The sequence below is a fragment of the Buteo buteo genome, chromosome 4, assembly GCF_964188355.1.
Source record: "Buteo buteo chromosome 4, bButBut1.hap1.1, whole genome shotgun sequence".
Lineage (NCBI taxonomy): Eukaryota > Metazoa > Chordata > Aves > Accipitriformes > Accipitridae > Buteo > Buteo buteo.
Window position 1 is genome coordinate 9,642,326 of NC_134174.1, and position 26,307 is coordinate 9,668,632.

At 38.2% G+C, this 26,307-nt stretch overlaps 1 protein-coding gene across 1 annotated transcript in view; it reads left to right on the forward strand.

The window, feature by feature from the left end:
* The first annotated feature begins 10,813 nt into the window (after nt 1-10,813).
* The window catches only part of SEMA3A (semaphorin 3A), a 251,245-nt gene continuing 235,751 nt past the window's right edge, over nt 10,814-26,307 (forward strand). Inside the window, exons 1-2 of the mRNA XM_075024731.1 lie at nt 10,814-10,883; nt 21,141-21,211. The gene's annotated coding sequence lies outside the window, so the exon portion shown is untranslated. The remainder of the gene's footprint in view (nt 10,884-21,140; nt 21,212-26,307) is intronic.

Below are 26,307 nucleotides of genomic sequence, written 5' to 3' on the forward strand. Positions count from 1 at the left end.
ACATGACTGGCCTTATAAGATGTATCAAGGAAAATGGCTGAAAACCAAAGCCCTCAACAATTTAGTCACCAGCTCTGAAATGCTGACTGCCTGATAGTTGCTGTGAAAGTGCCCGGGCTGTCCAACCAAAAACCACCTCAACTATTCACCACATGTGACCAAAGCCACAACTATGGGAAACAGCTTTACAGAAATGCTTTTCAATGCCCTCCCTTTTCCACAGTCCTTGCCAGCCTTCTACACAGTAGGATCCCTGGAAACAAGCTCCAAACCCTCTCCTTCCTGACACATCCATGATGAACAGCTGCAACTCCTTAGGCACTGAGTGCAGCTGCCTTGAGCTGTGCCATTGAAATAATCCAAAAAGACAGCAAAAAATGGAAATATGTTATTGAGTATATGGTTAGTGGTCTTCGTGCATCAGCTAGATGGGTGGCTTCCAATTCGTATTGCTGAGGCTGCTGGAAATCATGCGCGAAACACAAGTCTGATTCTTTTTTCACTGTTTTCACTCTGGAGTTATTTCTGGGTAAGGAGAAAGTAAAGACGACCAAACAAGATTATAATGCTCCCTTCTCTTCCTTCTTGGTTAAATTCTTCATTGATATTATTGCTAAAATTTTTTTGCCTTCAAGGGGACTCAGACTGCCTCCAAGAGACCAGTTTGTGGTCATGCTTATAACAGTTGCATGCTATTTCATGATATTTGAAGAAGTTCAGATACAGAGAGTAGAAGAAGTTCATTAACATTGCTTTCTGTCTAGGCTAATTGGTAGGCAGCTGAGAAGCTGGTTATATTAGCCCGGAGGACTAATTTATGAACATTGGTTTTATTCCTTCTAGCACCTGAGGTAGCTCAAAGAGCACATTGCACTGTGGTGTTGGTATATCCTAAATCAGATTATGTTATGATTTGATTTACCGGTAAAAGACCCCTTGAATGTAGGTAACATAGCTGCCCTGCACTCAGCTCTGTGCTTAACAGTGTATCTGGGCAGGCTTAAGCCTGTACACTGTGTTTTATGAAACTCTGAGTTGGCTGGTTTCTTCCTGTGAGGCCTACAGCAATTCCTACCACCAACATTGCGAGGAAATAAAAGACAACTGTGTGAAAAGGGAAAAAAAAAAAAAAAAAGGATAAAAGTTATTTGTAAAAAACAGTGCCCCACAGTGTTCTATTCATGGCACAAAATCATCCATCTGGGAAACTTTTGCATGATTATTGCTTGAAAACATTCTTCTTATCTGATCAAGTGTTTCTTATGAATTTCTTCATAGACGGGGGTCATGAGTCTGTTTCAGAAAGATGTGATGCTGCCTGGTGCTGAGAACTTCAGTCCCAGTCCAGAAAAATCCTTGACTCTAAGCTAGTAGGTAGTTCCTTTATTAACACGTGAGTGGGATCTTGATTTCAGAAGTTAAGCAAGGGCTTCAACAGTTTTGTGTTGCTTTCCTATTTCTATGAAGCAGGCAAGAGTTTTCAGTGTATTTTCTACAGTTTATTTTACCTTTTCCTTTGCTTCTGGCAAGAACATGTGAATCTTGTGTAGTTCCACTTTCCTCTTGAAAATCATGTAGTACAAAATATCACACTGTATATGGTTAATTTGCTCTTCAGTTGCTGAAATGCTTAGTCCTAAAAAAGTCTTCAAGTTATTCTCTAGCAGGTTCAGGTGGGAACGGGTCAATTGCCTCCCAATGTAAAGCAGTAGGCAGTGAAAAAAAAAAAGAAATAGTGTTATTTCTTGAGAATGTAGATAACACCACAGTGTAACTTCCCAAGAAATTGGCACTAGGAGCTAAGAAGGCAACAGATTTTTTTTATTATTTTTATTTTTTTAAGTTTTCATAAGAGAAATGGAAGGAGGCCACATTTGAGTAATTGATATATACTGAGATATTCCTTGGTAAATGTGGGAAAATTGACAGTTTTCAGTTGGAAGATTAAGAATTTAAAATTTTAGATAACTAAGGAGTACTTTTTCTTTTCTTTGTCTCCGTTAGGCTATTAGGTTTTCATCTGCACCAGGTGTTAATAGTTACCAAACAGTGCAGTAAATTAATATAGAATTGTAATTTCTCCTCATCACAAAATGAAAAATATTACAAAAGTAAGTTCAGGCAAACAGGCTTTCTTCAGGATCAGCATGGCAGAAACAAAAACCTATGAGGTTCATTGATGTGTAAATGTGCAGTGACATTTTTAAAATGTGCACTGACTTTTTAAGAATACCGATGCACAGTGAATATGAAAGAACCAGATACATCTATCAGGGTACTGTGAACCAGTGTTTCAGTCTGGTCGTGAATGCTGCATTTAGGCACAGGCTCATATACTTCATTAAGAAACAAGTAATTCTGCTTGTTAAGCTGAAGGCAAGTAAAAAAATACATTTGCTGCATCTGGGTTGCAAGATGAAAGCATGGGATTCATGATTAACTATGCGTCTGTCTTTGATAGGAGACAGCAAGCAATAACTTGTTCTCACCATATATAACACCTTCCAGATGAGAAACTCAGAGTGGTCTGCAAAATCAGGGTATCTTCATAACATTTCAAAGAGTTATTTCTTTCCTAAGAGAGATTATTTTTTCTATTTTACAGCTGAAAAACCAAAGCAAAGACTAGTTACAGTCAATCTTTTCAGCCATTAATTCCCTAAATGATTCTTGTTTGCCAGTCTTAAAGTTTTATCCTAGCACCTGTCAGAATAGTACCCAAGCTCCGCCCATGCTAACTCAAAATGTTGGGTGTATTTCAGCTAGACGTCTATAATTAGTACCTAAATAAGTAGAAGTCAAGTCATCTGCGGTTGTTCATCATTAAGCAATCAGGACACACTTTAAAGTACTTACATTTACATTTAGAAATCTTCTGACAGAAGTGCAAGTAAAAGAGGAAGGTTTTGGGAGTGTCTCAAAATGTCTGAGCCTGCAACCCACAAGTACAAGGTCATTCTCTCTTTTGAATGAAAGGATGCAACAGTGTGTAGAATTATAGAAGACAATGAATGGAGCATTAGGAATGTTTTCAAGTGTTTTCAAATGAAAAAAATCAAATTTATGACCAAGTACATATTTCATACTCTGTTTTGGTAGAGAACATAGTGCATGAAAAAAAAAATAATTTTTGACATTACACTTGAATACTAAAATAAATGCTATTTATTACTACTTCTTGTAATTATATTTCTACGATAACTTGTTGAGTCAAATGAACATTATTACATACAGGTACATTTTGGTACATTTATAATGGAAGATCTTTCCTGATCAAAGAATCTAACAGTTTATTGCACTGTGGAATGGGAGAGCTGACTACTGGAACCCAACAATGGAACCCAAGGTGCTGATACAGATAATAATTCCTAACAGCTGCCTAACGCTTCTTAACCTTGCAATACTCATGAAAGAAAAAGTAAATTTTAGAGATTCCAGGGGGGAGTCTTGTGGTCTAAATTGCTATAGGTCAATTGTGTAAAATTTTTATTGGAGAAATCCCATGAATATTTTCACAAATGAGCACGTATTGGTGACCTGGATAAAAATAGAGTTACCTCTTGTTCTACTAATTAATATCCATAGATAAGTGTTGCTAATCCACCTGGGTTATCATATCAGTGTGCTGGTTTTTTCAGGATGTGATACCTGGCACACACTTTTTAATGTATTTCATGGAACCATAGAAATGCTGATTGAAAGGAAACTCTGGATGCATCTAGTCCAGCTTCCTGCTCAAAGTGAGACTATTGCCAACACTAACCTTCTGGTTAACATTTTTTTTTTTCTTAAAGTTTAAGCTGACCCCCCCTAAGCTGCAATTTCTGTTGCTTGTCCCTTGCTTTGCTGTCTGCTACTACCAAGAAGCGTTTGGCTCTGCTGTCACTGTAACTCCCGTTCATCTCCCATCGTTTCTGTTGTTGAGTCTAGCACTCTGGCTGTAACGCTGCTGAGTCTTTCCATTACTGAGTTTGCTACTACCACAGAACATTTAAATAAAAAATCCCTGTCCCATCAAATCATACAGTTATAAATATGCTTTAATATACTTCTATATGAACACACATGCCTGTACATACATACATACAATTCATGTAGATTTGTATAAAATTTCTTTCTTACAATATTGAAAGTAACTGCAATTTTAGCCTGAAGTGGTCATTTATTCTTGCTTATGGTGATGTCAAATACATAAGTGTTCACACATATCCTTTTTTTTTAATATATTAGAATTGGAAGCTACATACAAACATGAACACATGCATATAAACATACATACGCTCATTCCATATGCAGTCCAGACATGCCGGGGCTTGAAATATTTTATTCAGGAAAAAATTGCAGCATGGGATCTGTATATTTTTTTCCTCTGACAAGGCTGTTTCCCCAGCCTCTGCAAACTTTTGGCTTCACAGGCACCCATAGAAACATGTGCAACTATTTGTGATTACAGCAGGAATCATTTTCCTCCGGGCAAACAGATTTTTGACTAGAGATGGACATCAGCCATGCAGATCAGATCCAAATAAGTATTTGAGAAGATTGAAACTTCCACTTACTGCAAGTTGTATCCAGGATTTTAATTTAACCCATTACAAAGATAGGGACTGTTTATGAAATACATGTACTGATCCATCTGGATGTTATTTGCATCTGTGATTTAGTTAAGGGTCTCATTTACATTTTATATTTGAATTCAAGAAACTCTTTAAAATACTCAGCTAAGTACCATTGGGATGGAGAAGTCATTCCATCAGAATAGTGTAAAAATGCAGACTGCAGCAAAATTATAAAATGATTAAAATTGTTCATGCCATTACAGAGAAAAGTTTTATGAAAATCAGAAAAAACTTACTCAGAACAAAAACCACTTACTTATAAAATATGACGCAGTACATATTTTCTAGGTATGGTGAAAGAGTTTTGAAATCTTTGGATAGTAAAACATGCATTTTATTTCCAGAAATAAGACTAATCCTTTCCTCCAAGTTTTTCTGTGGATGAATGCAAAACATAATCAATCTAACTTTTCAGTTACTCATGAGGACAGTAATGATCTTTTTTTGTTGTTATTCTGCACAAAACCAGACATCATTCTGTATTATAAAAAACATTTTTGTCTGGAGTCCAGGGGCTATTTTATTAAATGCTGAAGCAGGGAAAAATATATATGGAGAATAATTTTAACATATATAAAGATTTATTCTGCTAGAGAGGAGGAGGAGGATAATACCTAGCTTTTCAACAGAAGAGCTTACTTTCCTTCATCATCATAAAGATTAATATTTCTATCTCCATTTTACAGAGGGAGTATCTAATGCCAAGAAAAACAACAAGTCCTAATTACATTACAAAAATTGTCTCTAACCCTGAGATTAAATATAACCATATCATATATGCCATGTGATGATATTTTTAGCATTGTTCTTTAACCTTGCTTATTCTTAGACACTGTCAGTAAAAAGACAGTAAAAGCCACATTTATTATATAATTTACTGCTACAATAAAAGGTAGTAGTTAATTCCTGGAAAAATCTAGCATATTAAAGGATAATACTATAAATCCAGTGAACCATACATTAAAAATGGCTCAGGCTTTTCAAGAAGTGGCTTCAAGAATATGATAATCACGTGATATAACGTGGCAGTACCCAGTAACACCGTAGCTGCTCTGAGACAAAAGGCCAACTTGTGGTTTGCTGTAGCAGGATTATGTCTCACAAAGTGACTTGCAAAGCAGCTTGATGTGACTCATGAGATCCTCTTGAAAACTTAGGCTAAACTTGTCGCTTAGCACCACAGAAGTATTTTTTCAGTGTAAAACATCTGTGTATATCCACTTTGTACATCCTGTCCTCTTTCAGTCCAGTGGATGTCCCTCATGTCAATAGTAGCACATTTTAGCATGTAGTGTGAGTTGTACATTGATCTTTGGATTCTTTCTGAGATTAAAAATATCCCCTGCGTAGATGATTTTTCCCTACTTACAGCTATTACATTAGATTTGCAGCATAAAATTATGAGTATAATAATGTCATTACACAAGTTTTAATAATATCAACATTGAAACTGAAAAACTCCTACAGAGATTTTTGTGGGAACAAACAACTATTTAAAAGGAACAAAGATTATACTTTCAGGAGGATCATTCATAAAATATGAGCATAACATGGTAGATACTGCACAAACTTGGAGCAAAAGGATGGTTTCTTCTCCAAATATCCTGCAATCTTAATAGAAGAAATAACACACAGAAAGGAGAGTCCAAGGAAACAACAAAGAAATACTAATTAGCACCATGACTAGCAGTAACAACCTACAACTTCAGAAAAGATTGCCTGTATACAAGCCAGCAATTTTTTAACAGTTCTTGGTTATGAAGTTACTTACTCTCAGGAAAAAAAAAAAAACCAACAACAAATTAAATTTATTAACAGGAACCATGCCTGTTAATTACCATATTTTACTTTATCTGTGACATTATATTGAGACAAATATGGAGAGATATAATACTTAATCAGTATGTACCGCAGCATAAAGAAAGAAACTAATTTCTCAAATTTAGATAACCTGTAGGAAAAAAAAGCACTGTTTTTTTCTGCACTGGTTTTGCCCTCAAATATTGGCCTGGATATTTTTGAAGAGGAAGCAATTAAGTTTATAAAACTGGAAAAAAATACCTGCTTCATCAAAAACCTTGAAATAGACAGAGTGAGTACCTGTAAATAAAAAACAGATATTTCATTTGGGTGTCCATAAGAGTAAGACCACACAATGAAAATAAATCAAATGGAACATGATATTGATTTAAATATTGATAAAAATACAGACATGAATATATTGTTATAAGGTCTGGTCAGGGATAATTTCAATAACTTGACTTTTAAAAAATAATCTTTTTGTTTGAAAAGATCAATAAGTCCTTGAGTACCTGTCATATGAATGACTCTTACTTAATGAAGAAAAGAATTAACCATGGCATCTAACTTCTATAAGTTCTTACCTTACTTCACTTACCATACACTGAACTTCTTAGCTGATGCTGGCTTTTCTCTCATACCTCATTTGATATCAATTTCAATTTGTCTCATGCCTAAATAGACTGGTGTATGGTAGATGATTTCCTCTTGCATAACTTAGAAGTGATTCAGTTCAATGGGTTTGGCTTTGTGTATTAGTTCAATAGCAGAGCAATGAGATTGTCTAAATTTGCATGACATTCACTCCAGTAAGCTTTTATGCAGTGGACGAACACAATTAGGAAATACAGTTATGAAAAATACAGGGGAAAACTGCAGACAAAATCAATGGCCAAACATTTTCTTTCCCCATTACAAACTACACCCTGTGGGCTAAAATCATGAGAGATCAGAGTGTGCACAAAGGATGTTGCATCATTTGGGCAGGAGTGTTGATCTGCTCGAGGGTAGGCAGGCTCTACAGAAGGATCTGGACAGGCTGGATCAATGGTCCGAGGCCAGTTGTCTGAGGTTCAACAAGGCCAAGTGCTGGGTCCTGCACTTGGGTCACAACAACCCCACGCAGCGCTACAGGCTTGGGGAAGAGTGGCTGGAGAGCTGCCTGGCGGAAAAAGACCTGGGGGTGTTGGTCGACAGCTGGCTGGATATGAGCCAGCAGTGTGCCCAGGTGGCCAAGAAGGCCAATGGCATCCTGGCCTGTGTCAGAAATAGTGTGGCCAGCAGGACTAAGGAAGTGTTCATCCCCCTGTATTCGGCACTGGTGGGGCCGCACCTCGAGTCCTGTGTTCAGTTTTGGGCCCCTCACTACAGGAAAGACCTTGAGGTGCTGGAGCGTGTCCAGAGAAGGGCAACGAAGCTGGTGAAGGGTCTAGAGCACAAGTCTTATGAGGAGCAGCTGAGGGAACTGGGGTTGTTTAGGCTGGAGAAGAGGAGGCTGAGGGGGAGACCTGATCGCTCTCTACAACTACCTGAGAGGAGGTTGTAGTGAGGTGGGTGTTGGTGTCTTCTCCCAAGTAACAAGCAATAGGACAAGAGGAAACAGCCTCAAGTTGCACCAGGAGAGGTTTAGATTGGATTATTATCCAAATTTCTTCCTCGACAGGGTTATCAAGCTCTGGAACAGGCTGCCCAGGGAAGTGGTTGAGTCACCACCCCTGGAGGTATTTAAAAGACATGTAGATGTGGTGCTTAGGGACATGGTTTAGTGGTGGACTTGGCAGTGCTAGGTTAATGGTTGGACCTAGTGATCTTAAGGGTCTTCTCCAATTTAAATGATTCTATGATTCTGTGATCATTACCTGACTGACTTCCCACCAGAAATAATGTCAAGATGAAAAGGAATGTGGGGAAGCATAAGTTAGAAAAGACAGAGAAGAGATTAAATCATCCTTCCCCGCCCCCACCTCAGGCATTTCATGAAGACAGTGAAGACAAGAGCAGTTACTGCAGGAGATTTCTGCTAATAATAAGAGATAGTTACCTCCAGAAGGGGACTGAAGTGGACTGAGTGTCTATGTCTGTTCATTGGTTACAGAAATTTCATTAGAAGACATGGACATCTATCTTAGTCTAAGTTGAAGGCTGGATGCTTCATGACGTGAGTCTGGATCACGGTTTCTTATGGGTCCATGGCATGAGGAGTAGGAAACGCTGTTCTGGGCTGAGAGTTGAAGTATTCATTTTATGCAGTGTCAGCACATTAGCAAGAAATAGACATCTGATGTTCATTATTTTATTGCAGGAATTTTTACAAAGAAAGCAAATTATTTTGTATGGCACGATTTGTCCTGCAATGTTCTTGCTTAGAACTGGTAGGACAGAGTCTGTGGAAGGTTTTGTTTTCGTATGTCAGAAAGTCCAAGGGCTCAAAGTCTTGAAGCAAAGCTCTGTAATAATTTTTTAAGGAACTTCCACATTAGTCACAGAGCGTGTTCCTCTCTACCAAGTAGTTACTATATGTCTTAGGGATGTGCAACTCAGTGAGAACAGGACGCCTGTACTCAGCTTGTGGAGTTGGCATAGCATTGCTGCAGTGACAAAAATCCAGAGGGACCTTGGAGAAACTGAACATGAACATACATTTTAGGAATGACTAAGTGGGAGTAGGGTGTTTAACCACACCCATCCTCTGTATTTTAAGTCATCAAGCTGAAAACACCCAACAAAAACAAAGAACAGGCCATGTTAGTCGAGTAGCTCAGTAAAGATTTAGATTCCCTTAGTTTTATTTCAAGCTGACAGACCAACAAATTCCTACCGGCTTGTGAGCTAAAGCAATGAAAACACCACTCACGCAACAGGCAGACATTTGGTAGTGATGCTTGCTTCTTCCATTATACTTAAAATGCAATAGTTCCAGGCACAAACAAGTTCCCTGTGTTGCAGTTGACTGCATTTAGTAACGATAGCCAGTCTCAGTCTTGTAAAGGTAACTGTGGCACACATACAGCTGCTGTTATGGCTCTTGACTTGACCACTTGCTGCAGGGTGTTCTCATTCTGACTCAAAGCACCTCAAGTAAACTGAGATCTTTTCATGGGGCTCCATGAAGACTGAATGTCTGACCTTCAGTTCCAGGTTGCTGATGAGGATTTCATCACCTCTGTGTGCCACACAGGGCGCATCCACTCTCTGACTACACTCACATCCAGTCCACAGGTGACTGTCAAGGCTGAGCTCTGTGTATTGCAGGGTAAGGTGCGCAGAGATGCGTTTCCTGTTTTTTGTAAGAGAGAGAGATTACCCTATGTTTAGCTGTGTAGCTCTCGGCACGGGCAGAGAGGGAAGGACAGAGCATATGATTACCTAAAACAGTGCTGCCATCAGATACGTGTTCATTGCCAGAGCATGTCAGTAAGGATTAAGCACTCTTAGCACAGCAGTTTGCACAGCTGCTTGGAGAAACTGTCGTCCCATCTATGGCTTTTGGGGGAGATGTGGAGAACTCCAGCAGGGAAAATAAACGTCTGTGGCATTCAGTGAGGAAGTGTGCCTCTTGGTTAAACTCTCCTGACCTGAGCTGAGCTTTGCTTTCAGCCTTGATCAGTTGGCTCTGGTGTTTTGCTCAGCAGACAGAGAAGACGATTTCTTTAGGATTCCTCTTTTGGGAGACCTTATCCCCAGCTGAGATGAAATTTGCAGTTGAAATCTAGTTTTAAAAATCCAAAGTAACAGACATTGCCCAACTTACTTGCAATGGCGAAGCTCGCAATAAAAATGTTTCTTTGTGCAGAGCTCCTATTGCCAGGCAATTTTCAGTGACTTTGCAGCCCCAGAAGTCATTTATCCAGGGAAGTGTATTCAGTGGCAAAAAGAAAGCCAGAAAATAGACATTATATACTCTGCATCTTCACATAGACCTACATTATAGCTAATTTTAATATTCAATTTCTGCTGAATGGAGAAAGAAGTTGATTAAGCAGTAGAATGAGATGAAGTAGAAATACCGGTTCTTCTTGTGTTTCAACCAATAAAAAGTTTCAGTAGGGAAAGGTGAAATAAGTCAATCAGCTGTTTACTTTCTGATTTCTTCAGAAGATAGCAAAATGTTTCTGTGTGTTAGTGATTAAGCCACCAGAGACTTTGGTATTCAAACAATATCAACATAAAGAACAAATAGGCCAAGAATCAGACATTGTCGTTTGTTTCCTTATTTTTATATTATCTCTTTTTCCTTGACAACTGCATAGCTACACCCAGAAAAGTAGTAATTATATCCAGAACCCAAAGATGTCCATCATAACATGAAAATGTTGTGACATCATAGTCCTTGGTTAAGGAAATTATAATGATGGCAGAGGTAAAGCCACAGTGTAAGACAGGCAAGGGAAGAGAAGAGCCTCAGAGTAGTTTCTTGCTCAAAAAGCACAAAATTTTTCTGTTTTGAGGGAGAATTGTCAAAAGGTAAGTCACTTTGCTTTTATAATGCTTCTTTGTATGGGGATGTTTTTGCAAACGTTTTTCAATTGATGTAGGTTTAAAACCACTCATGGGTGAGGTGGAAGAAAGGAAATAATGAGAAACAAATTCAGTGGAAAAACAAGTGTTGATGGTGTGACTAGGCAATGAAGTAAATTTATGAACTGATTTGATCATGGATATTAGCACCTCCTTTCCTTCCAGTGTGAGTCAGAGTGAACATAAACATCACAGCTATGTGGAAAAATGTACCTCTGTGGAAAAAAAAATTAAATTAAAACCCTTGAATTTTTTTTGCAAGGGCTTTTTTATTGTTTTGATGTTTATTAAAAAAAAAAACCAAACAACACAGTTAATTTGAAATAGCTGTCTCATTTCTGTTCAGACTAGGAGAAGAAATAAATGAGCACTAAGCAGTGTGTAACACACCAATAAATTTCTAAGTTAAATGCTACTAAGATATTAGGGTTATTGTTTCTATTAAGATTATCAATGAGCCAGGATTCACTATGTTATGAACTGTATTATGATAGGATGAAAGCACTCCATGACTCACATTTTATTAACTATCTAAAATTCTTGGACTGATATAGAAAATGCTCTTCTTTGCCAAACTTGAAGCAGTCTAACATTTTCACAGGTAAATTCACATCTCTTGTCTTTCTGGCCCTTCCTGTGGAAGGAAGACAGCTTTGTCTGAGAGCGCCATTTGTCAAACATTTCACCTTCAGAAATGATATGAAGGGACTGCTATTTCAGTGATGAAATAGATACTCACTTTGCTTTTCATTTTTAAAGAAATAAATCTAATTGGGTAAGTTTCAAACACCAGTGAACACTGATCATTTCACTATGAGTTACTCAGCCAAATCTTAGGTTTTCTTTGTTTCAGCCATGTGTTCGTTCCTTTGTGCAATATAACAATCTTGTTTTTGTAAGTTCATTGGAGCTGGCAGATAGCTAAGAGAGCTTGAATTCCAAAGCAGAGTCAAAATTTACTTTATACCCATGACTAATGTCAAATCTGAACTCTATCTAATAGAAATATTGAGTAACCACATGTTAATTTCTTCTTGATGCCAGCTATGACTAGCTATAATAGCTGAGGTCAGGTCACTATCCCTGATGTATATATTCTCCTCCCACGGAGTTTTCTTTGGTAAGGAACTTTACTGAGGAAGACTCCCACTTCTATTTCAGGTTGGCCTGGTACAATGAAGTTAAAAAACATTATACACACCTTGACATTTAACAGTCCTTGACTCAGGGCTGCAGTAATTCAATAGGGTTTAATTATTAAATTCGTAAGCATTTATTCTCCAGATACCTTCATCTATACATATATTCTAAGAATTTCTTGATCAACCAATTTTTAAAATATAAAAAGTAGATAGGCATGTGGGTAGCAGAATATGCAATGAAAAATTTTAGTCATTATCTTAACCTGTATGAGGGCTTCCCTAAAATGTGTTCTTAGAAAGAGAACAAGCAGACCCAGCTATGACTAGATTTTTCTTCATAAGAGCAGAAGATTGTATGATGTAAATATTGGTTTTATTGTACAGATGTGCTATAACAAAGAAAAATGCATGCAATATTACATTTTCTCTACTATAAAATGAAAAAAAAAAGTTACAATAAAAAAAATCTAATCCTTAGCCTGTGTTGTATAAACCTAAAGAAATGGTAATCAACCTTGATGCGTGACTAAGGCACACATCTGTCTGTATGATTTATGACAGAACACAATCAGAGAATAAACTGCTCTTTTCTAAAAAAAATATCCTCCCTGTAAGAGGATATTTTGCTCTACAGTGAAGCATAGAAATTTTTGTTTTAATATATTCTTTTCCACTAAGCTTTCTAAGAGTTATTATACATCTACAAGACCTGGTTTCTTAGCAGTCATTACAGAAATCCTTATCAGTCCCTTCTGTATAGAGGCTCAGAGTTGTTCTTGATGCAGAGAAATGGTTTAACCTGTTTTATTTCCAAAGAAGGAATAGGATTTTTCCTAAAAAAAAGAATTATAATTCTGAATTAAATGTCAAGGAGTTTAAGTCTTATTTCTATTCAGAAGATTAGCGTATGTAAATAGAGCAAGATTTTTTTATTATTATTTTATTTTTTTGTAATGCTCCTTAGTCTTGAACAGGACATTTCTAAGAGCTAAAAAGAGTTGCATCTTCATATCTATTTGATAAAATTTCCAGTAAATGTACCAGCCATAGTAAAGACAACATGGACAGTATCAGTACTGGAATTTGATGGAGACCATCTAATTAAGCTAATGTAAGCTGCTGAATTATTACCAGCAGATTAATTTTCTTTAATACAGATACAGACTGTGTTCAAAGCAGTAAATTTTAGGTAAGACTCTGCATGTTTTTTGTCCAGTGGGTTTGTTTAGAAATACAGTACCACTTGAGTTAGAACAGAAGGACTTGAAACATTTGCACTGAACTCAGTGACAAGATTGCCACTATCTTCAAGTGTATATTACTAAGTCATTTAAGACTCAGTGCTTTCCAATGGCCTGGAGTCCTATTATTGACTTAATTTGAGATGAAGGTCATGAATGCGAGTTAAAACATCTTTTATTGATCACCAGTTAGCAACTCTGCAGTGCAGGGAATAACATAGCATGGTAGCAGAATATTTCACTGAATTAAAAACCCCACAATCAGTGAAGACCTTAAAATTGATGATCTTTTCCCAACTGTTGTTCTTTGTTTACAGTTGTAATGAATCAGTTTCAAAGGTGTATCATCTCACCAAGTCAGTTTATGCTACTAGTGCTGGCTGGACCTGCCAAACTACCTGGCGGGGAGTATTACGCAAAACTCCCATGCAAAATTTCTGGATCCCTGCCTCAGGGAGGAAGCAAATTGTGCTTATGTATTTGTCACATGTAATGACCTTTTCAGAAGGAAATCGCATGTCCTGTGACATCTATCAGCAGGAAAGCTGACTTAATAAAGAAAGGGAAGGTCTTGCATCAGTGAGAACAGAGCAGTCAATTAGTAATTCCACAGTCATGCCAAAGTTATGTGATGATGTTTATGCAATAGTGTATTTAGATGGGCCTAGAGGAAGGTTAACAGGAGTAGGAGGCATGGGAGATGGATTCATTCACTGCTTCTGTTATAAGTCAAATACCTCATAGCATTGTTATGTTAATCTACAGTTATATCTGCTTCTGCGTCTCTTTCATTCATCCTGGAACCTTTATCACAGAGCGATCAGAAATGTCATAAGCAATTTTGCATATGGAAGAAATGTAGTTGTTCTGCTTAATGGAATTTTATTTGGAGGGCATAAACCAAAAGAGATCAAAACAGAATATTTATCACAATAAATGATTTGTCTATATGACAGCACAAAATAAATGTTAAAAGACCTAAGCAAACCAAATCAAAGATAACAATTTAGAAACTACTGTCTATTCTGCTAAAATCTGTAATAGGCACTAGCAGAAGGTTTCTACTTTTTCTTCTCCCTCCAAATTCTAGTTTTTGCCAGTGTACTGAAATAGAATGAAATTTATACCAGAATGACAAGACAACTCTACTATTCATGACTATTTCTCTCCCAAATACCAGAAAATTTAATTGCCCCATCTTATAAAAGAGCAGAAATGGGTATATATCTACGTAGTAAAGATGTAGTCAAAGACAGTAGTGCATGGCTGACAGGAAGCAGAGGCACAGAGTTTAAAAACATGAATCAGACACAGAATGCCAGATTCCGCAAAATACTAAATTGCTCAGGTGTAAGGCTGGGCTTCTGCTAATGCCAGAATATCAGATATCTTGGAGACCTCTTCTCAAGGGTAAAAGCCTATTCAAAAGCCTATCACAGTTGATTTAGACTCTCTGCTGGTACAAGAAACTTCCAATTGTGCCTCACCTCCATAGCAATCTTGCTTCAGCCAGTTCAGGGAGTGAAACTCTTTATCATTTCATTCACTTTGAATCAGATTTGGGAAACACACAGCATTTCTCCACATCAGTCTGAGGAGGACAGATTATAGGTCCTCTTGAACTCAAATATGGCATCTTGCTCCTGTGCCTCTGGGCCCCAAAGGTAGCCATCGGCTACTTTTTTTTTTTTTTTTTTTTAAATGCAGCTAGAGCATAAAACTCTCTTTCTATATTCTTAGAAGACCACCCATGAGGTTTTCTCCTTCACTTTTCCAAAGCTGTTTTTCATTGGGAATAATGTGTTTGCCCTTGTACGTACCAGCCAGGAAAGGCTTTCATTAATAAGGCCGGTTCTGAAAAATCCCTGTGTTCCTTTTCACCAATAATTTCAAAGACAGGGAAATGTTTCTACATCTCTTTCCCTGCTGGTGGGATTCCAAAATTTTATGCACACACAATAGTATGCATAATATAGCTTCTGAGAATGTTTATGACAACTGGAGACCATGAAACATGACTAACAAGAATTTAATGTACTTTGTCCAAACACAAGTGGAGACTTTGCCTGCCTGTGAGTCTAATTTTGAAAAGTCAGATTTTCAGAAATGCACATTTGGAGATGACTTGGGAAGTAAAAATTATATTTACAATAACATGCTATTTCTCCATTAAAAGAATACTTTCTCTCAAATCCTATCACTGATCATACAATTGTTATGTCTGGGATAAAGTTTATCTCGGTGCAAAACACAAAAATATGTTTTACATAACTTTTCAATCTACTTGCAGCTTATCTCAAGGCTTTGTGACAAACAGTTCTAGCATTAGGTCAAAGCCAAATATCACCTCTTAGGACTACTTTCTTACACAAATATTGATGTTTAATGTCAATGAGGAATATCTTTATGAAAATGTATTCACTCACATATCTAGCTTTGTGTACTTGATGAGATGCTGTGATAGGACTCGTAAGTCAGGCATAGCTTTGAGATGAGCCTGTCCAAACATTTTCTTAGAGTAAGAGAAAAGACAGATCTTCAAAACTGCACTTGATTAAAAAAAAAAACAAACAAAAAAACCCAAACCAAAACCAACCTGGTGACTCAGAGAAAGCTCAGAGATCTTGGGTTAAGGAAATTAAAATTATTTGAAATCTCCCTCTTGCCTACTGTATCTTTCAGATCAAGATCTTGGTTCCGAGTCAGCACTGAGATTCCTGTTACCTGGACAAACCTCCTTTTCCATTGCTCTCTGTTTTTGCTCTCTGCTTTTCTAAGGAGTGTCTGCCCATCCTTGAAACTTAGTCTTCCTTCTCGTGCTTCTTCCATCAACCTAGGGAGCTTCTCCCAGCTGGTGGCATGGATACGGACATCCTCATTTGATCTTTAGGAAATACAATCCCTCTTTCCAGGGGATCTTGTCTCATCTCAAGCTCAGTAGTTCAATGTGAGCTCATGGAATTCTCTCTTACATATCACTAAGACCTTTCTATCATACATTGTATATAACATATAATAATCATAGAGTGAAAAAAAAATTAAATATGGAAGCATGAAGAGTTGTTTCATCTCAATTTATTTCATGTCTGTGTAAGCCCATTAATCAAAACAGCTACCCAAACTAACACTTCATATGTGGAGTATTTCACAGACAAAACTAACATAGTAAAGTATACATGAAGTAACTGCTTAAAATTGCTGTTTGTCTGCAAAAGCTCATAGTTCAACATTTTATTTCTAAACTGGACTTTCAAGTGAATAAAGTTAATCATATCCACAAAAGGTCCCTCTCTGCTCTCCCTCTTCCTTTTGTCTTTTAAGAAATAATAAAAGGAGCACATTTTCCTATTAAATTTTTTGCTGTTTTAATCGTAGGACATTTAACAGGGTGGTCTACTCCTTTCAGTCCTAGAGCAGTTGTTCAGGGAGCAGGGAGGTAGGGCTGGACTTGCCTGCCCGTATTTGATTATCAGAGCCAGCTGGAAAGGGGTCAAATGGTGCCTATAAAGGACTGAGAAACCTCAGCTGTAAAAAACAGCAGGAGGTAGTTTGGCTCCTGTGATGGGCCCTGAAGTAGTGGGAGCATACAGTGAAGAAAAAACAGTGAGGATCGTACAAATTGTTTAGTAAAGATTAGTTTTTCCTTTCTGCGTGTATGTACATGTGAGTGGGTGGGTTGGTTGGTCTTCACATCACTGTGTCTAAGCCGTAAAATATTTGTTTGAGGAAAATATCTGAAAGAGGTGCAAGAATGTTGTCAGTCTTTCCTTGCCTGGAGAGGTGGACTAGTAAAGATGTTTAAAATCAGTGGTATTCATTCTATTTATGACTGGGAGTTTTGGATTGGGCTTCATATGCATAAGAAAGAAATGCATGCACCTGCAATAGGAATTTCAGAAGGGATTAATAATGTTGGGTGCTTAAACTTTTGATGCCCCTCTTGAGAATCTTAAAAAAGCCTGATATTTTCTTTTTTTTTTTTAGTGTATTTTCTCTGATGCTAGAAAGTCAGCTTAAGAAGCAGGAAAAACCCCTTGATGCTAAATCATTTAATTTATTTTATGTTTTTGTGGCTTAGAGATAAATTCTGGATCTTTTCCACATCTGAAGTTAAAAAGCATAGTCTCTAACACAGAATTTTAATTGGAAACTTTAGTATGGAGAATGCTTTTCTATCCAGATGATAAAACTCTTAAAATACAGCTGTTGCCATATCTCTGGAAAGTGTTGATAAAACTATAACAGAAGCATCACATAAATAATATTTTATTATCACTCTAAGTCTACTACATGCTATGAAAGAATATGCTTTCTTAAGCTGTTGTATGTTAGTCAATAGTTTAGTTATGTGCATAGATATCACAGGAAACAGAGAAACTTTGGATGTATAGTGTTTTAAAACCAGTTCTTTTTTTTTTTCTTTTTTTTTTTTTCTTTTTTTCCTAGGGAAAAAAACACTGTCCAGAGAGGACTAGATTAGCAGGATGTTCACAAAGCTAGTGTAGTGATTAATAAAGCTCTAGGAGAACTGGAATGGCAAAAGCTGTTTAATACTCCTAGGACACTCTCAGTTAGCTTCCTAAAATAATTGGTTAGGATCAGATTAAGAAAAGATAAAATGCAAGAATCCATAGAGGTGCCTTTTTATGAATTCTGTCTCAGTTTACTTTTTAAATGGTCTATGTTAGCTTCTACAGACCTAGGTCTGTTAGATTTGATGGGTTTGCACCAAGTTTGGGTCTTCCACTTCCTTCACTTGGCTTTGTTCAGTGGAGTAAGATCTGAAATTTGTAGCCTGAAAAAAACAACACTAGAGAAAAAAAAACATGAAGAGTACCCCCGGAGAGCAAATCAGCAGCTATTGTATGGGTAAAAAAAAAAAAAAAAGAAAAAGGAAAGACTTAATGAACTTTGTTCCCTTTAGCAGATAAGATTATTTATTTCATTTTAAATCACTGACAGTCTAGGTTACAGAAGATCAACTCTTGTACTTTTGAGATATTAAAACTTTTTTTTCTAATTACTTTAATTGTGCATGTTGGCTTCTGCTTGACAGCTGATGTGGGCAAGTTCACAATGCTGGTTTCTTCCACTGGATGAGTTTTTTTTCTGCCAGCTCTTTAAAACTAGAGGCTAAACTGTCTTTCAGCAAACTTCTAGTAATACATTTATACAAGAAAAGTGTCCTGTAATCTCATTTGTTTCTTCCTTATTTTAAAAAAAAATTTAGTATAGTTCCTTCTGTGTCAATCACACTTAGAAAGCCAGAGCACTTCAGAGAAACTGTAAATCATGATCCAAATATAGAATTTTTTTTTTAACTATACTCATATGTAACAAGCAAGACCTTGCATAATTTTACGTGAGAATGTTACTAACTTATTTGCCAAGGAATGTTAGGCATTGTGCAAGCACATATTAAAATACAAGATGTATCCTCCAAATCTGTAGGGTCCCATAGCATCTGGCATCAGAAATATAACAGAATTAACCAACACAGTCCATGTGTTCCAAACAAAAATCTTTAATTTGAAATATTCAGTGAAATGAACCAACTGTAGACCAAACTGGGTTTAGTTCCATTTGGACTTGATCTTGTTCTTTTATGGATAAATTCCTGTCGTGGTTTCAGCCCAGCCGGTAACAAAGTACCACACAGCCGCTCGCTCACTCCTCCCCCCGCGGCCCCGGTGGGATGAGGAGAAAATATAAAGAAAAGCTCATGGGTCAAGACAAGGACAGGGAGGGATCACTCACCACATACGGTCATGGGCTCAACTTGGGGAAGAAACAAAGTCAATTTAATTTACTACCAATCAAATCTAAACAAGGACACTGAGAAGTAAACCCAAACCTTAGAACACCTTCCCCCCACCCCTCCCTCCTTCCCGCCTCAGCTCCACTCCCGGTTCCCTCCACCTCCTCCCCCCGGCGGCGCAGGGGAACAGGGGACGGGGGTTGGGGTCGGTTCCTCACCCCTTGTCTCTGCCGCTCCTTCCTCCTCAGGGGGAGGACTCCTCACTCCTCCCCTGCTCCACCCTGAGGTCCCTCCCACAGGAGACAGTCCTTCACGAACTTCTCCAGCGTGAGTCCTTCCCACGGGCTGCAGTTCCTCACAAACTTCCCTGGCGTGGATCCTTCCCGCAGGCCGACCTTCAGTCCCAGCCTGCCCCAGCGCGGGCTTCCCCAGGGAGCGGCGGCCATCTTGGGGGGCATCCACCCCCTGCTCCGGCGTGGGCTCCTCTCTCCCCGGGCCGCAGGTGGGCATCTGCTCCCCCGCTGCCCTCCGTGGGCTGGGGGGACAGAGCCTGCCGCCTGGTCTCCCCACGGGCTGCGGGGGCAGCCCCTCCTGCCCTCCTTCCTCCCTGCCCTCGGTATCCGCAGAGGGGTTCCTCTCCCATCCCAATCCCCTCCTGGCTGCAGGTTCCCCCTCTGAAATCCGCTCTCCCAGAGGCGATACCGCCGGCGCTGACGGGCTCGGCCTGGGCCAGAGGTGGGTCCGGCTCCCAGCCGGGGAACCTTCCAGCAGCTTCTCACAGCAGCCGGCCCTGCGGCCCCTACCCCGCTACCAAAACCCTGCCCCACAACCCCAAAACAATTCCACACAGAGAGTATTGAAAAATATTTTTCTCAGTTCATCTATAGCCCAGTCACTCTTTATCATCTCTTGATCCGGGATGCACTCTAGGTCCCAGAGCAGGAAACTGCAGCCCAGGGTGTTCGCGTTCATGTGATGGACATTGGTAATTTTGTCATATTACTAACAGAAGTTATGTGCCAGTGCCTGGAAGGTCCAATTATGTGAGAAAATTTCTTGTTAATGAGTTGTAGAAAGTTTTAAATATTTTTCATTTAGCTTGTTTTCTTGCATCTTTTCAGGAAAAAAAAAAAGGAACAGACTGGATGGAGAAAGGGGATTTCATATAGTCTGAGGTTAATGTAGGTGAATTATCCAAGTTTTTCGTGAAGAGAGGGAGGTTCTTTTACAGCTGAAGTTTAAAGTTAGGTGCTCTAAGCTACACCAATATGAACTTAGCTTTCTGATCACCTTTCCATGGCTGGAGTTAGCCTTTGTGGATGTCCATGTACGTGTCTGAACAGACCTACGAGTCCAGAAAGGGCATAATAGTTCTGCCTAGCTCCTAGGCATAGGCAACCTGACATCTATGTTATGATATTCTGGCTAATGTAAAATCAGGTTCCCTGGCATGTGGTCTTGCTTGCTGCTTTAGCCATAGGGTTATTTATGCAATACTCCACACCTGTGCTGTGTGTTGTTCACACAGCACTGCAAAACTGCATGTCCCCTCTTCAAATAAGTGTTTGCCCCCTCTTCCCTTTTCCTTAGCAAGATTAACTGAGTGGGCCAAAGTAAAACCATACTATAATGTTTCAAAAAGTGAAACTAATTTGGTTCAATGTCTTATGTTTAGGCTTGCCTTTATAAGGAGATGTAACTTCATTCCAATAAAAATTGATGCATTTAGAGGCTGGGGGGGGGGAGCAGTCTATTAATGAGACAATCCTAACAAATTGCAGTTGCAAACCAAGATGACTTCACTTCATTACAGCAAAAAGGCTGATATTTTATACAAGAGCAATACAACTGTGTTTCATCACAAGCCCCCTGCCATGCACTTTCCCAAATCGTATTGAATTTAGAATGTTCCCTGTTACATAGTCAAGGCTTTGGATGCTTTAAAGCAGTGCTATGGTAATTGATTATGTTATTCTTTAATTTTCAAAGCATGTAGGTAAGCTTTTATGTTTTTTTCTGTAAATTAGTTGTATTTTTCAAATATAAAATTATTTTCCTCTAGGAGTATCAAAAGAGACATCAATCAAACTGGATGATTTTGCTTTGACCATTAAACACTTGTGGCTGTGTGAGGTATGCTCTTTTTCTTTTTCTTTTCTTTTTTTTTTTTTTAACATGTATTTAAATAAGTTAAAGCTAACTGTTTGTTCCTGTTCGTTTCCCAGTAATGAAGAATTTTGTACAAAATTATGTTCCTTAAGGTTCCTAACTAGTACTCTGAAATTTATATAAAGGATTAGAATGCTAGTTTTGATTAATTTTCTGTTAAAACTTCAGCTGGAAGTTCATATAGGCACAGCTGATTTCATGGAGACAGGTAGATACCATGCTTATAATAAGGCATAGGTGCAGTCCATGATGTGCCCTACAGTTCTGGTCCTTGGTATGTGTCCTGACAATGCCATGCCTGCTTACTGTGGTGGGGCCCAGCTCATTAGGAGGCAGTTTGTGTGTTTTGGTTTTATTTGGGAAATTTCGGTGGATGGGCACGCCAGGGTCCCTCCCTCCTGGGGAGCTGGGAATCGAGACTACGGTATTTCTGCCTCAGGGTCAGATGTGTTCAGAGTGTGAATGCATGATAAGACTGTGGGTACACTACAGCTCTGAACTGTAAATGCTGTTTTCACACCTGGTAGCCTTTTTGTTCTGGAGGAAGCAACATTTACAAGAGTTCACTCTTGCAAGTTAAGCTCTTGGCTGGATATTTGCATGTCTGAAATACTTTTAGGTGTAAGAGCTCAGATACTGCATCTATGATGTGAGAAGCACATATTTTGAAGGTGAAAACTTCAGATGGGAAAGGAAAACCATAAGGCCTTTTAATGACCTCACAAAATCTGTATATATATGGAGATTCATTACTGAATGCCCCTGTATTTTTTAATACTCCCATTTTTTATATGAATTGTGACTGACTATGGGGTAATTGCTCTTGTGTGGACCCTGGAGTAATTATGATCACTATTCATATACGTTATTCCCATAGAGATAGGCTTTGAGTATGAGTTTTATTTAGATATTCTGAATTATTTTCTGGAGCAGCCTCTTTTACCTAATTACAGTGCACTGGTTGTACAGATGAAACCTAATGCTAAATGATATGAATACTTGTCTGCAGTCACATCTTTCCAGTATATGCTTTGGTGAAAAGATTAAAGCACTTCACCTCTTTTCTTGGAGAATTTTGTTTCTCAGCTTATGTATCATCTGCTGCATAAGGAGCAAGGTGCACAAGGGTCTTCTCATATTCCTGTTCTTTCCCCCTGGAGTTACATTCACAGTGGGGGAAAATGGAGGGGAGACTTGTCCCTCCCTTGCACAACCAAGAAAGTGTTATGATAATTTAGCCCTGAGTGTTTAAGCCATGGTCCAGTGCTGCTGAATCTAACTGAGCTTGGCAGCATTTGAAGGAGCTTGCTGAAGTGTGAAAGACACTGACGTGGCTATGATTAAAAAAAATTGAAAAATTATAGACCACACTGCAAGAGGCCCTTATTCAGGTGGACGAGGTCAAGGTAGGTTAACACACAAGGAAAACTTTTGTAGTCGATGCTTCTGTGCATCAGGCAAAGACATATTGAGTTTTTTCATCAGGTGTATCCTCTCTTTTGCCTTACTGGCCAGGCTACAATTGACAGAACAAATTTTGCAGTCATAAAAGGTGATCTTGCTATTCATATTTTTAGAAGGGATTATGCACTGGCAGAAGCCCTTCTTTGTATCGACTTCTGTCTGTCCTATGCCTTTGATGTAAGTTTTTTATTCCTGGCTAGCTGAGAACCTGAGCAATAATAGAGAAGAAAAATAGAGAATGAGGTATATGATGTAACCCAACAGAAAACACAGGTGACTAAAGTTTGATAGGTATGATAAATTTTAAGGAGGTTCCTGCTTTCTTGAGGGTCTGTTCCCATATCTTAATTGTACCTATCAAAGATGTAATAGAAAGGTTTTACTTCGGGTTTGTTTAAAAGTAAAAGCAGTATGTTAGCAAGTGGCAAATTTCCAAGTTAACTACACACTTTAGGATAGGATGAATGTCATTTCCAACACTCTGGAACTATGATTGACCCCAATGTATAAATATTTTTTGATACTCAATAGTATTTTAGTCCCATTTTCATGGCTGTATCCCAGACTATAGATGAAAGCTAAGTATCTGTTTTCTTTTTTTGGCAAACAATGATGTCCTGATTTTTCCAATCTAAATTGCCCTCCAGGGCACTAATAAAACAAGTCATGGCTCACAAAGTAAATTTCCTGTGTACTAATTGAAAACGGTTTCAAATTTATTAAGGTTTCAATCATCTTCCCAAAATCTAATGCTTGTGTTCACAGTAGTCAATATGACTGTTAATATATGTACCTGAAAGGTGAAAGTATTAAAAATAGTTCTCAGGTACTTTAAAATTGGGGGTGGGGGGAGAGATAAAAATAACAAAAACAGAGAACCACACATTACATATAGTTGAATGTGATTTAAGACAACATCTGAAACTAAGCACTTATTCTCATTAAATATTTGGTTTTATTATATTGCCAAAACCTTTCCTATATGTGTTCCCGGACGCCGCCTGTAACACATGATCTACTAGAATTTGCTGGTAGACCTTGTTCTAAGATGGTAGAAAAGACAGGAAAGCAACAACATTGGTTTCTTTTTGCTAGGTTTCTCTTTGTCCTGTATAAACTGCAGGAGATGGAGAGAGAAGAGCTGTTGAAATGCTCCAACTTTCTCCCCCTTCAAACCACACCACAAAGAAGTGTAAGCGCTATGCAAACCATCCCCCAACAACCCGCAGAGAGTCTGCCTTCTGCTCTGTGCTTCCTCTCTCCAAAATATTGTACTGGGAGGGAGGGCACTTGTCAGATTTTCTGGCACCACATTTCATAGCAGAGTTCCTCTAGCAAGAGAACCACAACCTCTTGTGCAGACTGAATTAATAATATGACAAAAGCATTTGGCCTCCATGTGGATGAGGGCTGGCTGGAAAACTGGAACTCTGGTTTCTGAAAGATTTCAGGGTTTGGGGATTTGTTTTATTTTCTTCATCGTGCTAAATCAAATTGTGTAAAGGAAAAAAAGGATAGGAAAATGAAAAAGAAAAAAAAAAAAACAGCCAAACCTCCAAATCCCTACCTCCTTATTTTCCTAGTAATACTGATATGTGAATGCTCTAAAGTAGCTCAATAGTTATAAAGATCAGCTATGATTAAAAAGCAAAACAAAACTCTTTTTTCTCTCATGTCTCTGATAAATCTGGGAATAAAATCAGTCTCTTGTCATTGCTTTTAGTACAACTGTTCAGGTTTGTGAAAATACTTAAATATTGGGCCAGAATCCTGCTGGTTTCATGGTGATAAAAGAACTAAATTTCTGTGGAGGATCATTCTATATCTCAGGGGATGTGGGAGACTGCAGTTCAAATCTCACCCTTTTTTTTGTTCATGGTGATCCCTCAAGAGGGGGATAGGTTTGTGAAGTGTCTCCAAGGATGTCGCTCTCTGTGTGCTCTATATCCTTGGAGAGATACAATCTTTGTGATTACTGTCCTGCATTTATATAAATTATCTTCACTGGACCATGACACACATGCATTAATTCTCTGTTCTCATGTTTTGTCTAAGTAAAAGTACAGTCAAGGCAAATGTACTTCTTTGGGACATTCTGTGATGGATCTATCTGAGAAAAGTTTCAAATAAAAATGTTCTTGAAAATTATTAGTTTTTATTAGGAAAAAAAAATTGTTCTGACAAATCAAATTTTTGATAGAAAAGGGACTTCACTGAAGAAGTCCCAACCAGCTGTAATGCAGATGGCCTTCGCTACATGTATGTGCCCTGAAAGCTGCAGTTGAACAACAGGAATCCTCATGAGATAGGTTCCAGTATTGGTGGTGGTTCCTATGTGCTGCTGTACCTACTGTACCTTTCACCCACCCTGCCTTTCCCATCCCAACATAAGAAGCAGCACTCAAAGTCTGCAGTCCCTTTTTTATTTAGCTACAATTCTAAACACTGTGGTTTGGGCTCCTTTCTGCTTACAGAGGTACGTTCTCAACTAGTATACCTAAGGGGACTACATTAATACCTGCTAGCTATCTTACCCAGCCACAGTTTCTCTGTCAAGACTCATGTTCATAGCAAAGATAGCAGAAGACCAGATGAGCAACAGTTGCAATGCTATAAACTAATTCCCAGATGTAGAAGAGCCTAGTTGTAATGGCTGTATTGTACATGTGGAAATTAAGTCTAAACATACTGCAGTCCCCATTCGCTTGTGAGCCAATTAATATGTCAGTCATGACAGCAGCCTAGTAGATACTGTGTTTCTCCTTCTGTTCGCTTGTATGCATATCTTTTTGGTATGTTCATGATAGTTTATGAAAAGAAAAAAAGAGAATACAGATATTTTGCGATCATATGCTTTCTGCTATGCTTAGTACAATACTATATTTAATTCCAAGAACTTTAAGAGATACCTACTGAACTCCAGTAATTCTCATTTTTTTAAACTGTTCTAAGCAGCAGTTGCACTTTTTCAATCTTACATACTAGTATTGTCCTATAAAGCCGCAGTAGATAATTTATCATTTTACAAATATTAGAATATAAAATCTATGTTTTATGCAGGTACATCATTTTTTCTTGGCAGGATTGTGCTCCAGAAAGATGGAGTACAGAATCATGACGTGATTATGAAATCCATCAATAGTCAGACAATGTCTAATGGGAAAAGTCTTGACAGCCATTCTGTATATTCTCCCAGATATGAGCCTAGTTTTGAAGTCACAGCAAAAATGTTTTTTATTCTAATGGACAGTTTATACAGAAATTACAACAGGTCTGATTTTCAGTTTTATTTCACATCAGTATGGGAGAGTAAAAGAGCTTTAAAGTTAGCATAAATTATGTCCACTTTTGTACCATTTACAGTGATTGAAGAGTTGTAAAGGTTGGGTTTTTTTGGGGGGGTGTAGGTTATTTAAAAAATCCAGATGATTAAAACTGAGTCATCTAATACAGGTTATTTTGCATTCATCAGAGAAAGTAGCATTTTCAGTTCTCCTTTTTAAATGTTCAGTTTCCTCATTTTCTTTCCTACTACAAAGTGGGGATGGGGGGGACGACATTGTTTTAGAGGGCAGTGAGGTTGTAAGAAAGGGTTG